Source organism: Humulus lupulus, chromosome X, assembly GCF_963169125.1.
Source record: "Humulus lupulus chromosome X, drHumLupu1.1, whole genome shotgun sequence".
Lineage (NCBI taxonomy): Eukaryota > Viridiplantae > Streptophyta > Magnoliopsida > Rosales > Cannabaceae > Humulus > Humulus lupulus.
Genome location: NC_084802.1, coordinates 13,080,759 through 13,096,733, shown reverse-complemented (window position 1 = coordinate 13,096,733; position 15,975 = coordinate 13,080,759). Strand labels below are relative to the sequence as shown.

Here is a 15,975-nt window from a genome sequence, read left to right as displayed (position 1 = left end):
TACATGACCTAAAACAATTCCTTTTTTAACCATAAAATGACATTTTTCCCAGTTAAGCACAAGGTTTTTCTCTTTGCAACGAATTAAAACAAGTGAAAGATGGTGCAAACATTCATCAAAAGAGGAACCAAACATAGAAAAATCATCCATAAATACTTCAAGAAATCTTTCAACCATGTCAGAAAAAATCGAAATCATACATCTTTGAAAAGTCGCAGGTGCATTACATAATCCAAAGGGCATGCGACGATATGCAAAAGTTCCAAAAGGGCATGTAAAAGTAGTCTTTTCTTGATCTTCTGGGGCGATGGGGATTTGGTTATACCCCGAATACCCATCAAGAAAACAATAATATGCATGGCCAGCTAATCGTTCAAGCATTTGATCAATAAAAGGCAATGGAAAATGGTCTTTTCTAGTAACATTATTCAACTTTCTATAATCTATGCACACTCTCCACCCTGTTTGTACTCTAGTAGGGATTAATTCATTTTTCTCATTTTCAACAACTGTGATCCCAGACTTCTTAGGCACAACTTGAACTGGACTAACCCATTGACTATCAGAAATAGGGTAAATGATACCTACGTCTAACAATTTTATGACCTCTTCTCTAACTACTTCTTTCATATTTGGATTTAATCTTCTTTGACATTCCCGAGAGGTTTTAGCATTCTCTTCTAGATGGATTCTATGCATACATATGGATGGGCTAATTCCTTTAATGTCTCCAATGGTCCAACCTATGGCTTCTTTATGTTTTCTAAGGACATCTAACAATTTACCTTCTTGTTCTTTATCTAAAGCGGATGCTATGATAACAGGTAAGGTTTCAGACTCTCCTAGAAAAGCATATTTTAAATTTTCTGGCAAAGATTTAAGGTCTAACTTTGGAGACTCAGAAATTGATTGAACATGACCTAAGGGTGAAAAAGGTTCAACTTTGGTTTCATTTAAGGGTATAGGCTCTACCAAAGAATTCACATCATCATTAGAGTCATCAACATGCAAGTTCATACCAAAGTATTTTTCACAAAAATCAAATAAGTCATTTCCATCATTTTCACAAATACTATCTATCATGTTAACTTCATGCACTTCTTCACACTCAACAGATTTAACCACATTAAAAACATTCAATTCAACAGTCATATTTCCAAAAGATAATTTCAAAACACCATTACGACAATTTATGATTGCATTAGATGTAGCTAAGAATGGTCTACCTAAAATGATAGGAATTTGAGCATGCATATTTTCCACAGGTTGAGTATCAAGAACAATGAAGTCAACAGGAAAATAAAATTTATCAACTTTTATCAAAACATCCTCTATAATGCCTCTAGGAATTTTTACAGAACGATCGGCTAATTGAAGAGTTATAGAGGTAGGTTTTAGCTCACCAAGACCAAGTTGCTTATAAACAGAATAAGGCAATAAATTTACACTAGCACCCAAATCAAGTAAAGCTTTGTTAATAAAATGATCACCAATAATGCATGAAATTGTGGGACACCCAGGATCTTTATATTTAACAAGACTCTTATATTGAATAATGGAACTAGCTTGTTCAGTTAAAAACGCCTTTTTAGGAACATTAGTGTTTCTTTTAACAGTACAAAGATCCTTTAAAAATTTAGAGTAGGTAGGAATTTGTTTAATGGCATCTAAGAAAGGGATATTGATACTAACTTGTTTAAAAACTTCTAAGATGTCATTATATTGGCTGCCTTTTTTAATTGGAAGTAATCTTTGTGGGAATGGGGCTTTTGGAATGAAAGGATGGATTGGAGTTTCTTTGTTTGATGAGTCATTGAGATTAGAACTAGGAGGCTGACTCTTTTCTTTTTCTTTTTCATTTTCAACCTCGGGTATGTAATCGGGTTTGACAATTTTCTTTCCAGACCTAAGAGTTGAAATTGATTTGACTTCTCCATTATGACTAGACTTTCCTATCTCATATTGACCTTTTGGATTAGGGATAGGTTGACTAGGGAATGTTCCTTTTTCTCTATCAGCTAAAGCAGTGGCGAGTTGTCCTACTTGTGTCTCGAGTTTGGTAATAGATTGAGATTGATTTTGTAGGATTTGTTGGGTGGATTGCATAAATTGTTGTAAAGTATCTTCTAAGGAAGGTTTTCTTTGTTGCGGATATGGTTGATTTTGTGGGGCATGAGCTTGGTTTTGTGTGTTGTATTGGTGCCCTTGATTCATTTGGGGTTGGTTTTGTCTCCATGAAAAGTTCGGATGGTTTCTCCAATTTGGATTGTAGGTGGACGAAAATGGGCTATCATTTGGTTTCCCATAAGTATGAAGTGCATTGGCCTCCTCAGAAAAGGCTTCTTGGTAGGAAGGGCATGATTGTGCATTATGGCAAGGACTAGAACATATAGAACAAACATCTTTTCCAGGTTGAATTGGAGAGTTTATAGTTTGGCTTATGGCTAAAGCTTCTACTTTTCTCGCTAATTTATCTAAGGATGTTCTTAAGTCTAATTCTTCTTTTACTTCATACCTTCCTCCTCTTTTTGGTGAATTAGTTGACCTAGACCTAGGATCAAAATAATTCCATTGTTGTGAATTGACAGATAAATCTTCAAGGGCGTCCCACGCCTCTTGTCCTTGAAATTTTAAAAATTTTCCAGTATGCATAGATTGAATCATTTGACGATTAGAGGGAGTCAAACCATCATAAAAATATTTTACAAGTCTCCATTTTTCAAAACCATGATGAGGACATTTTAATAATAAATCTTTAAATCTTTCCCAACATTCATAAAACTCTTCATTATCTTTTTGAAAAAACTCGGAGATTTCTCTCCTTAGACTATCAGTTTTAGACATAGGAAAAAATTTCAGTAAGAATTTATTATAAAGTTGATCCCATGTAGTTATAGACCCCGTGGGAAGGGAATTTAACCAGGCTTTTGATTTGTCTTTTAATGAAAAAGGGAACAATCTTAGTTTGACCGACTCATCAGAAAAATTTTGAAATTTAAATGTTGAGCAAATTTCTAAGAAATCTTTGACATGCATGTAAGGATCCTCTCTATCTAACCCATAAAAAGATGGCAATAATTGAATGATTGCGGGTTTAAGCTCAAAATGAGTAGCAGAAGTAGTAGGTAAAACAATGCATGAAGGAGCATTAGATGAAATAGGTGCAAAATATTCAAGCAAAGTTTTTTCAGGCACAACATTTTCATCAACAATATTAGCAATAGGTTCCATGATGCTCAAATTTTTACTAACACTTTCAATTTCAAACAAAGATAAACGTCTTTTTACTAATCGTTTTTTAGAGTTACGTTCCCAATGATGCATACAATTTTTCACAAACAAGGCAACAAGGATAATCTCAAACAAACAATTTTCTGATGTGGAAGATCAGTTAAAACCGCAACCACAGAGCATACTTAGAATTTTTAGAGATTTCACAACAATATAATTCTTATGGTTTACTTGTCCCCAGGCCTATTTGATTCCACTTACTCGCGCACTACTAACAACTCCCCGAGGTTAATTAGTAGAGGCGGATGGGAATTTTGGTCAAATTTCCTTTAAGCAAGAATTGCTTATGGTGAAAGGACAAGATTTAGGTTTTTTTTTTTTTTTTTTTTTCAAGTATTTTTCACAATATTACGCTAAAATATTAAAGAAGACAAAGAAAAATAAGGCAAAAATTAAATAAGACTAAAATTTAAGCAAGAGTAGGGAGGCATAGCATGCCATCAACCATAACAAAATTAAGGTAAAAACTAGGAGGCACAAGTGCCATCAACTTAAACATAAGATAGAGGACTAGGAGGCAAAAATTGCCATCAACTAGTAATTTGCGGAAATTAAATAAAATAAAAATTACAACAATATAAATAAAGAAAATTACAACAAATGTCAAGAGGCACAAGTGCCATCAATTAACAAAGATATAAAAGAAATAAAATTACAACAAAATTATAACAAAATTAGGAGGCACAAGTGCCATCGACTATAAAAATTAAAAGGATAGATAGGAGGCACAAGTGCCGTCAACTAAAAAAAAAAACAATAAATATAAATATAAGTATATATTTTTTTTTATGGGTGGTTGAACCGTCCCAAATTTCTTTTTATCTTTTTTTTTTTTTAGATTTTATAGATATATATTTTTTTGTTTTTTTTTTTAAGTGTAAAAAAAATTAAAATAACTAGTAGAAGAATTCACTAACCTTGAGATAAATTCGTTTCTTTTCTCTTGCAACTCCCCGGCAACGGCGCCAAAAACTTGATGGACCCTAAACGGGTATGTTTAAAAATTTATATATCGCAAGCGCACGAATCGTCCATATAGAATAGTGATCGTAAGCAAGGATGTCGAACCCAAAGGAGTTGTCTAAAATCGAAAATGAAACTATTTTAAATCAAAAGTAATAAATTCTAACCTAGTTCCAAAGATTGATAAGTTTTAATAGTATGAACATAAAATGAAATATTGAAAAATAAAGCTTTTTAAGATAATGAAAATATACCAATAATGAGTTGAAAATAAGTATTAAAAGAAAAGATTATTAAGATACTAGAATCCACAAAATGTAAGTTTAATAATATTTATTAGTATATTGATTCCCAAGTTTTAGTGATAGTTAAAATAATTTAAACTATCATTTTCCAAAAATATTTATAATTTTAAGCACAATTTTCTTATAAAAAGATAGGATTTTTCTTCACTTTTCAAAATTATAATTTCAAAGCATTTAGTGTAAATCAATCTAATGAAATAACAAATAAATCAATGAACATTATTTATAAGGCAAAACATAATATTTTTGTTCTAAGCATGGATGTGTACAATTTAATGACACATCTTACACAAAGAATATTATGTTTATGCACTAATGAAGAACAAAGTGTAAAAATGTTCTAACAATCTAAAATACAAGATATTTAAGATGAAAGAAATATATGAAGAAGAAAAATCCATAGACTTTGTTGCATTACAAGGGAAATCAACATACAACATAAATATTACCTAGTTACAAGTTGCTTCATCATGATCTTAATAATCTTATGAAAAAGATTAGAAGCACATAACTAGAATAGAAATTACAAAATAAATGACATACATACTTGCAAAATGCTCTTGAAAAACCCAAATGGAAGAGAGAATGGTAGAGAGAAAATGAGAGAAAAAGATGGTAACCAAAAAATTAAGCACCCCAAAAATGGTCTTGAAAGTCCATATTTATAGCCAAAGTGAGTTTATTAAAATAATCAATTTAAATTAATTAAATTGATTAGATTAATTAAATAAAATAAATATGGTATGTAGAGGTAAATTATAGGGTGTAATGATGATGTTGTGGTGAAAATGTGTAGGAAAAAGGGTAAAAAGTTGGCATTTTTGTCATAGGGGACAAAGGGACAAAATGTATTTTTGTTGGGCTCAATAAGGGAAATGGCAGCAATGTGGTGGTTGGGTGTTGGAGGGGGGGCCACGGGTTGGGCCTAGAGTGGGCCTCACGTGGTTGGGCTTTTGGAGAAACACCATTTTTCTTGTTACTTTCTTTCAAAATTACCATCTTTCCTTTGATTTTCTTGCTTTTCAAGGGCAATAATTTTCCTACACAATAAATTATAAACTAAATTAAAATTAAATATTTTCATTAATAAAATATATCATATAACTCCCATGAAAACATTAATTAAAATTTAATTTACATAACATTTAATTTCAATAAAATCATATTTTTAGCATTCAAACTAACAATACTAATTTTAAATAATTAAACTACAACATATTATAATAACATATCTATAAAAACATATAAAAATCTAGAAAACTACAATAAGACTAATAAATTAAAAATTACATAAAAACTTAATAAGTTAATTAAAAACTCATGAACTAAGCAACAATTAGCATGTAAAACATGGTAAAATAACTCTATTTTGTAGAGTTATCAGTCGCCGCCTAAGAGGCATTGCATCGCCTAAATGCGAAGGGGCTCAAAATCCCCAGCAGACGATACATCTCCTGCTAGTAGGTGACATATCGCCTAGCAGACGATACGTTGCCTACGCCTACATGCAGGCGACGTATCGCCTGTCGTGTCCATACGAACACGTAAAATGAGCTCCAAATGACGAGTTAATTATCTCTAATCCTAGAGTTTTGGAAGACTTGATCACTCTCTCCATTCTCTCGCTAACCTCTCTCTCTAGCTTTCAAGAATCTCTAGTTTTCTCCAAGAAACTCATAAAGAAAGTGCTTGACTCTATGAGTTCAAGGCCTGTTCAATCCCAATCCTCATTTCCTCTTAAAAGGCCTCAAGTATTAAAGGTGGCTAGGAAAAAGAGAATTAGGACAGCGCTACAAATCGTGTATAAGCCTTAGTTTTGTGTTTTTTGCATTGAAGAAGGAAAAGTTCAAAGTGGTGGTTCTCCAAGGGTTTTGTAGGTTCATCAAAGAAGAAGAAGATTGTTCTACAACTAGGGTTTGCATTATCTTTCCCAATCTTTCTTTGGTCTTTGTCAACCATTATTTTGTGTAGACTCTAGATTTTATGGTGGTGTAATCTCACTCTCCCCCAATATTCTATACCTAGCTTGTATAACAATACTTATCCTATGTATTTAACCAATCATAACATTCCCCCACTTGGTTAAATACAAGCCTCAACCTCTAGCTCAAACAGATTTGGTGCCTAAAGTAAAGTGCATTTTGACTTGAACTTTACCTTAGTGAAAATACCACAAAGTCTTATCGAAATCATTGGTAGCTTAAAAGCTTGAACCAAGTGTTCCTAATGATAAAATCGGCGATACCTCACACACCTCCACTAGATATTTTTTTTTCCACTTTCTCGCTTAGCACTCATACGACCATGTGCTCATCCCTTCATGAACTTTCCAAGGAGAAACTCCAACTCCCAAGAGAGACGGCACCTCCTCTAAGTGCACATAGGTGAAGTTCTTATAGAATCTTTGCTACCTTTAGAGATGCTTGTTGCACCCAACTGAACTTCATTAAAATCCCTTGGTTTAACCTTTACTCGATAGCAACCAACATTAACCATCTCAGATGGAACTTACCAAAGTTTTAGTGTTGAAACTATTCACCCAATGACTTGTTCTTACCCATTGAACTCATACCCTTGATGTTCACAAGTTTGGAGTTGGGTTGCCATCATTGGTGAATATATTCTTCTATGAGTTTCAGTCCCATCCCTTTTGAAGTGGAATTTACTAACCTTCTCACAAGAAATTTTGTAAATGGACCCGCTAAGTTCTCACTTGCCTTAACATATGAGATCGATATGATTCCATCTTGAATCAATTGTCTCACATATTCATGTCTTAGACTAACAGGAAAATAGGTCTACAACGATGACTTTTGTCATCGCTGTAAGATCTAGAATTCGCCACCAAAACGACGTCGTTGTAGGTCCGCATGTGTAGTGACCTACAACGAAAAAACACAGTCTTCGCAATAGGGTTTTGCTACATCGACGACATGTCGGTCGCAGAAGGAAATCCCTTTTTTTGGTTGAACTGGGATATTGCAACGACATGTCGTCACTATAGGTGGTTGCAAAATTTGAAAATTTTAATTTCAAAAACACCTATAGTGACCACATGTATTCGTTGTAGGTCCACATCTACAGCGACGATAGGTCGTCGCTGTAGAGTTTCTGGGTTTATATACTTGCAGTGACGACATGACGTCGTCGTAGGGTCACAAAATCTCAGATTTTCATGTTCAGCAAGCACCCTACTATGACGACATGTCGTCGCTGTAGGTATATAATTTTTTTAAAAAAATTAATTGATTATATTAATGAAAATTTATTTAAAAGATATTAAATATTAATTAAATAATAAAACTAATTTATTATAAATAAAATAATATTTAATATTAATATGATATCAAGATAAAAATTATTTTGTTCAACTTAGTACAAACATTAGTAGTATAGTCTCTAAAATGTAAAAAACAACACAAAATATTAATAAATTTAAAAGAATAATATAACCAAACTAAATGTAATCTAAATTAATCCCAAATTCGTCAAATCATCGGGCTGTTGTGGTGGTTGTAGTGGCTGTGGTGGAAATTGGCTCGAGCTTGGAAAGTTCACCATCATGGACTGTATCATATTCATGTCCAAGTTCACAGGCTAAAATTGTGGAGCTTGGATGTTCTGATTTTTAGCTTGCATAAATTGTTGTATTTATTGGAAGTTGTTGTTCTGGGTCATAATGGCTTGACTAAAGTGTTGAACCATGGATTGGAAAACCTCAGCTCGTACCATTGGAAGGTCGACTGTGGTGGGCGTAAATGGTGATGCCTCTAATTGTGAAGAGGATCTGGTGGCGCCTGAGGCAAAGGTACTAGTGCCCTTCAACTTATGTCCAATACCTCAGTTGTGGCCACGACGTTGACCAAGTACCTTTGAGATGACTTGTGTCTCATCGACAGAGACACTTTCTACTTAAGATTTGAATTGGGATTGAGATTAGGATTGGGATTGTGTGTGGACTTCTTGCTGCAAGGCATCATGCAGTTTAGAAACAAGACAATTAATACATAATATAATTCAATTATAAACATATATACAAAACTTAGAAAGTTACTTACATATGCATCCTTAGCATTCGTGTTCACCCATCCACGCGTCGGATGATTGTGCATGTCATGGAAAGTATCAATAATGATGGACAGTTCCTTAGTCTGAAGATTCATCTTTAGAAAACAAAATGTAACAAAATATCAGTTAAATATTGAAATTATTATTAAGATAAGTGAAAATATTTCAAATTATCTACATATTTTTATTTACCTTCTTAAATCAAGTAGAAGCATAAGATGTCGATCCATGGAGACTTGGGTACTTATGTTTTGCACTGTTGGCAGCATTTTCCTTTGAGCGTGCCATGAACTGTGGAGTGGTAAAAGGGTCAACCAACTTCTACGAACTCTCGTTGTCCATGTCCTCCGGTTGATTCTTTCTGGCTGTCTCGATATCATCATACCCTCCATGTTCATCGAAGTATTTTTTTCTCGTGTACTTTTCTATCCTTCTAGCGATCCTGAAATTCTCGCTCAATGTCAGTCTTTATCAGTCGCCACTCAAAGAGAGCTCAGGGAAGAATGAAAAATTCCTTCAAAAAACAGTCGTACTTGTTAGAATTTTGAAATTATAAAAAACATTACATGTGAATAAGTTGATAAGTTTATCACAATCTTTTGCATCAATCCTTTCTTGTGCTCATTCGGAACACTCTGCCACGAATCACAATATAATGAGACATGGTGACCAATAAGGTTACCAATAAGTCTCGTGAACAATGTCCCAAAATCACCAACTGCTTTGTAGGTTCCCTCCTTCAAATCAAATTGTAGAGTCAACAGACATTTATTGTCATCGACAAGCTGCTACAAATTTTTGGATCGAGACAAACTTCTTCTTTTCTCGACAGCCGCTGAATATTTTAATTAAACAATAAAACTTAATTTAATAAAATAATAACAATTTGTCATTTATTGATAAAACATAGACTAATTATAGTATATTACCTGTCTCACGGGAAGTAGGCACCCGTGTAGGATCTAGAGGAGAATTACCCGCTCCATCACCGCCATGAGAACGAGCAATATCAGCATACATATATTTATAGCTTATATAATTATTAACTTTAAATCAATTGTAAAATAATAGAAATAAAATGTAGGGCATCCACATCAAAATTTCGGTAATGCATTGGAAACTATTGAAGACCAAACATTGTTGAGAAAAGTCATATATTGATTGAAAAGTCTTGAAATTAAAACATACACATTAAACATACAATAAGAATAATCACAAGAAAATATTATTCCTCATTAATGTCGATTTCCACGTCATCATCTATACTTTCTAAATCATCTTCACTAATTTCTTCATCATCATCGTCATTGATGGAATCATCATCCACATTCGGAACAGATCGAGACGTTTCCCAAATTATGTTGGTGTGACCAGGTCGATGCAAAGGCATAACCTCCAACTCTCCTAATTCCACAGTGAGTACAAAATTTGATAAAGTAATATCATGCACGACATCAACCTCGTTATCATCATCGATACTTGGATGATCTCAGATCTTTCGATGATTGACTTCTTATACTACCCTCCAATTTTTGTTTCTTGAAGGATCTTCCAAGTAGAAAACTTATTTTGCTTGAGTGGCGAGAATAAATTTCTCCTTCTTGTACCATTAAGAATTAATCATGATACTAGTGATGTTATTCTCAGTCACATTTCGACCCTTGCTTACATCGTTGTTGAACCATTTGCATCGAAACAATACTACTGAGTAACCATGGGAATAGCATAACTCTACAATCTTCTCAAGTTGGCCATAGAAAGTGAAATCATCGGTTCTTGGCACCGAAACTTCACTATTTTGAGTGGTACGTCTTTCTTCATGACTATGTACCAAAAACTTCACACTATTAACAATGCAAGCAGTGTAGTAGTATGCATTATGATTGGACTAGTTTGCTAAAGCAATTATTCATCAGTACATTCAAATGACTCTACTTGTCGCAGACGACACATCTATAGAGTATGATAAAAAAAAACGCAATGAGATGAGTATTAATCGATTTGAATTTCATAAGAATTCTACAGTTTCAATAATTTACCTTCAATTTAAACCAACTAGGGAAATCTTTTTGAAGATTTAAGTTTGAGTTTTCTCGAAGGCATTCACTGTATAGCACGATGATTAAGGTAAGATAACAGTTGGCTATGAATTTTTTTAATGAATTCATATGTGTTTAGCTACTTACTCCATATATGGTTGGATTTCAGGGCAATTGTTGAGTACAAACCACTCCGCTTCTTTTCGATGAAGATAGTCAAGGGATATGATTTTCTTTTTGCTACTTGGACAACATTGTGATTCAAAAACTGACAACTGTCTTTTAGGAATAACAATATCCGAATTTTTTTCTGGACGATTAAATTTAGTCTCTACACCCTAAAGATATTGCGAACAAAAAGTCAAAGCTTTATCGACAACATAACCCTCTGTTATAGAACCTTCAGGGCGCCCCTTATTCCTGACATAATTTTTCAATTTCTTCATATATCGCTCAAATGGATACATCCATCTCATGTAAACTGCTCCTCCGAGGATAGCTTCTTGCAGTAAATGAAGAATTAAATGAATCATTATGTCAAAAAAGGCTGGAGGAAAAATTAACTCCAACTTGCACAAAATTTGTATCACTTTATCTTCTGCATTCTCCAAGTCCTTAACAACCAATGTACGAGCACAAATTTGCTTAAAGAACTTGCAAAGATCAATGATTGTATTCAAAATAGACTTATCCAAGTAGCCTCGAACTCCTACTTGCAGCATACGTTGCATAAGAATGTGACAATCATGGGATTTCAACCCAACAATGTTGTCATCATTGTCAGTTACTTTCTTAGAGAAATTTGAACCGAAGTCATCGGGAAGTCTAACTCCTTTTATGAACTGAAAAACAAAACTATCTATCATCCGGTGTGAATGAGTACATAGGATGTGGTTTGATCAACTTCATACCGTCTTCCTTGAGGTGCAACTCTTCTCGATACCCCAATTCTTCAAGTCTACTCGTGCGTTGATGGTGTCTTTAGATTTCTCATTTATAAGAAAAGTATCGAGTAAATTGTCGCAAACATTTTTCTCTACATGCATCACATCTAAATTGTGCTTCAATTCAAGTTCGAACCAGTAATCAAGTTCAAAGAAAATACTCGTTTTACTCCAATTAAGCTCTTTTGGATCTCGCTTTCTTTTCACACCTCTGAAATTGACATGTTTACCCGGTAAATGATTTGGAACATGCGCTAATTGTTCAAGTATGTCTTCACTACTTAATTCTCTGGGAGGACGTCAGTTTTCATAATTCCCATCAAACAAGAGACTCTTCCTCCACTTATGCGTTAAAGATAAGAATCTTCTATGACCAACATAAGTCATTTTCCCAATTATCTGACATGAAGGAGTGCCTTCGTTGCATGAAGGACGTGCTATATATCTTTGGCCACTCCAACCAGAAAAACTACTACGGGCCTGAAAATCATTGATAGTCCATAATAGTGTTGCACGCATTATGAATACATTGTTCATTGCAGTATCTCTGTTTTGTACTCCTTCATCCCACAACTCCTTCAATTCGTCTACCACATGCCTCAAAAAGACATCCATGTCCTTCCCAGGTGATTTCAGACCGAGAATCAATAAGGTCAACATGAATGATGACTCTTTCATGCATAACCAAGGAGGCATATTGTACGTGCAGAATATTACCGGCCACATGCTGTAAGATAGACTCATGTTACCAAATAGATTAAAACCATCAACAACCAAACCCAATCGAACGTTTCTAGATTCTTTGGCAAAATCTGGATATCTGGAATCAAATTATTTCCAAGCACCCCCATCAAAAGGATGGTGCATCACACCATCTTATTTTGTTCGTTCCATACTATGCCAAGTCATATTCTTTGCTATATGCCTTGAACCATAAAGACGCTTCAGCCTAGGAGTCAAAGGGAAGTTGTAACGACCCAAAATCACTAATAAGGCTTAAGGGCCTTGATTAGTATGCCGGACGGGAATAATTGGTTTATGTGTGATTTAATGCATGATTATGTGATAAGCATGCTTATATGATTATATGGATATGTGAAATACATGCTTATGAGTATTAGTATGCATGTGGGCTCTGTTTACCTTATAGGGGCATATTTGTAATTTTTGGCATGTTGATGGCATAAATGTGATTATTTGTGATAAATTGTTGAGACCACATTATTATGTGGATATATTTGCAGCATATAGCCCAAGACGGTCCTAGTTAGCAGTTTAGCAAAATATTCACAGCGGGGATTTATACCAGGCTCGGGGATATTTTTGGGAGGGCATAATGGTCATCGGCAGTCGGGGGGTATTTTTGGGAATTTATGAGATATATTGGAGATTATTAGACTTTGGTAAATAATTGGTGATAAATTGGATGATGGGATTTAAGAGGTAAATATTAGAAACATTTGAGGAATTAGTGGGAATTAGGAATAAATGACCATTCTACCCCTAGAATAAGCTAAAGGGTTATTTTTTTTGGGAGGGCATAATGGTCATTTACTAAGTCAAGGATATGTTTAGCCTTTATGTTAGAATAAGGCAGAAGAGTATAGAAGAATTAAGGAAAGGAAGGAGGAAAAACAGAAAACTTGCTCTCTCTCTCTCTCCCTCACGAATTCTCTTCTCCCTTTCACCTTGGAGTTCATTCTCTTGGTTGTTGAAGAGGCTTGAAGCTTGGGGGATTTAGATAGAAAGTTAAGGAGATTAGAGTTGGGTGTTGGAGCTAGAAACTCAGAGGGAGAATCAGCTAATTTGAGGTAAGAGCTCCAGTTTCATCTCTGAATTGTTGCTGGATTTCTAAGTATGATTAGATGATGATTATGGTTAGCTATGTAGAGTTAAGTTGAGTAGCTTGGGGATTAAGAATAGGTTTGCAACTGGGTTCACGAATGTTGAACTGAGGTGATCATTGAGGGAAAAGCTATTGGGGTTTTTGAGTGGTTAAAATGTGTAAATTACTGAGTTTGTTGCTGATTGGTTTTGAATTGGGAAAAGATGTTGGGTAAAATTTTGGGTAAGTTTGTTCATGGCTGGGAGAAGGAGGAGAAAACCCAGGTTTTCTTTGGGTTCGCGGGGCATGTCGCGACCAAGCCTAGGGGCGCCGCGGCGCGTGTGGCCCTTCTGGCCGTGGGAGCTCTCTGACTTGGGGGCGCGCCGCGACTTGCTTGGCCAAGTTGCGACCCGCCTCCACTTTGGCATGAGAGCTTGCTCTCTAACTTGGGGCAAGTCGCGACTTGCTGAGCCAAGTCGCGACCCGCCTGGGATTTTTGAGCTTAGAAGAGTTCTAAGTATTATTAAGGCTCAGGTGTTCGAATCTAGGGGCTCAGGACAATTTCTACTACCCGGTTTAGTAGAAATTGAGGTCCCGAAGGTTAGTTTTGTTCCCTAGGTATTTTATTTATGATTGGAAGTTGATAGATATCAATGACCCTTGTGACTAGGTTTGTCGCTAAGGCTTGAGGCTAGGGATCGTGCTCAAAATCAGTTCACCTTCTCCGCTCGGAATCAAAGGTAAGAAAACTGGACCCGGTTATGTGGCTATGTTGGGACTAAGAGTTCCCTATACTTGTATGCAATGTTGTATGATGGTATTATGTCATGTGAGCATGGGATAAACGGCCTAAGAGTGCCGGAGTTAATATTTGCGCACAAGATGCGGCTCGGCCACTGGTAGCTGAGGTTAATTATATAATCACTGAGCTCAGCCTAAGTGAGCCGAAGTCAGTGGGATAAATAGAGGGTGCGGCCTAAGGGCGCTTACCCTGGATATTGTATGATATGTTTACTGCTGTTAATTTGATGATTGTGGCATGTTAATTATTTGGATGATAGATTGCTGGTTTGTTGACTAATATCACTGGTTATGTGAACAATGGGGTCTGCTGAGTATTTGATTAATGATTTGTGAATTGTTTTATTACTGTTATTGGTTATGTTATGTATATGGTTTTCTTGCTGTGCCTTGGCTCACGGGTGCTATGTGGTGCAGGTAAAGGCAAGGGTAAGCTGGACCAACCCTGATTTGGAGAGCTCTGGGGGCAGAATATACATACTCAGTTGCTCGGCCGCCACGGCCAAGGGATGATACAGGGACAGGAGACCCTAAAATGCCTATTTTGCCATTACAGTGGCTTATGGTTGTACATAACCTTTGGAAATTTTGTAAACTGTTATTTAACCCTATTTTTGGGATCCCGTGTATCAAACACTTATTTAAATGAAATTTATCTTTTATAACCAAAATATTTTAACCCTAGTTCAATAATGGTTTTAGTGACACATTTTCAACTAAATGACTTGATTAGCAAGTCTTGCACCTTTATAAACACACAGTGTAATGATCTTGGTTATCCATGGCGTTACAGAAGTACCGCAACACCTTCTGAGTGATTTTTCCCCTTTTGTGTCTTTGTAAATGTAACGTCCCAACTCCTGGGACCGTTACGGTGTGCCTTGTAAACAGTGCTAAACTCGCTAATCGAGTCATTTGGCCAAAATCATGAACTAAGTATGATTAGCGGTTTAGGGATTAAACATTCTGGTTAAGATGTAACGTTTCACTAGAACGTTTAATATATACATTGGGATCCCGAAAATATAATTTCAAAGTTTATTACAGAAAATATTTACAACAGGACGTTCTAAGCGGCAAAACAGGGTTCAACCCTAGTTCCACTTTAAACCTCGGCCGTGGCGGACGAGCAGCTGCATATGTACACGTCATCACCTAAGCTCTCCAACTCAAGGATGGTCCAGCTTCCTCTTGCCTTTACCTGCACCACGTAGCACCCGTGAGCCGAAGCCCAGCAAGAAAACACAATCCAACATGATGTAATATCAACGGATAATATGACGTAATGTCATCAGATAACATGATATAATATCAACAGATAACATGGTATAATACCAACAGATAACATGATATAATATCAACAGATAACATGGTATAATACCAACAGATAACATGATATAATATCAACAGTAATTGTAACAGCCATTCAGGACCAACAGTCCATACAGATAGGTGACAGTAGCCAAAAGTCACAATAATGAGCATCGCTCCCTCTAGCCATGTGACGATAGGGTCACCAGGGCTTAACTGATAAGTGATCCTTTCATAAGTTTGATTAGGACAGGTGCATGGTGATTAGTCACCAACATAACCTTCCTCACGACTCTAGAGTCGAAACTATGGACAACGTCCCTTAGCCATGTGACAAACGGTCACCGGGGTCATATACCTTGGCTATAGTCATCTGGTCGTAGACCAGGCAAGCGCTTATAAGTTCTTCGACCCTAGGGTCGGTCTAG

The 15,975-nt window shown here is 35.5% G+C and overlaps 1 non-coding gene across 1 annotated transcript; it reads left to right on the top strand.

The window, feature by feature from the left end:
- The first annotated feature begins 2,722 nt into the window (after window positions 1-2,722).
- On the top strand, window positions 2,723-2,829 carry LOC133807591 (small nucleolar RNA R71). Its single transcript, XR_009879495.1, has one exon. It is a non-coding gene; the product is annotated as a small nucleolar RNA R71 (small nucleolar RNA).
- The last annotated feature ends 13,146 nt before the right edge of the window (window positions 2,830-15,975 follow it).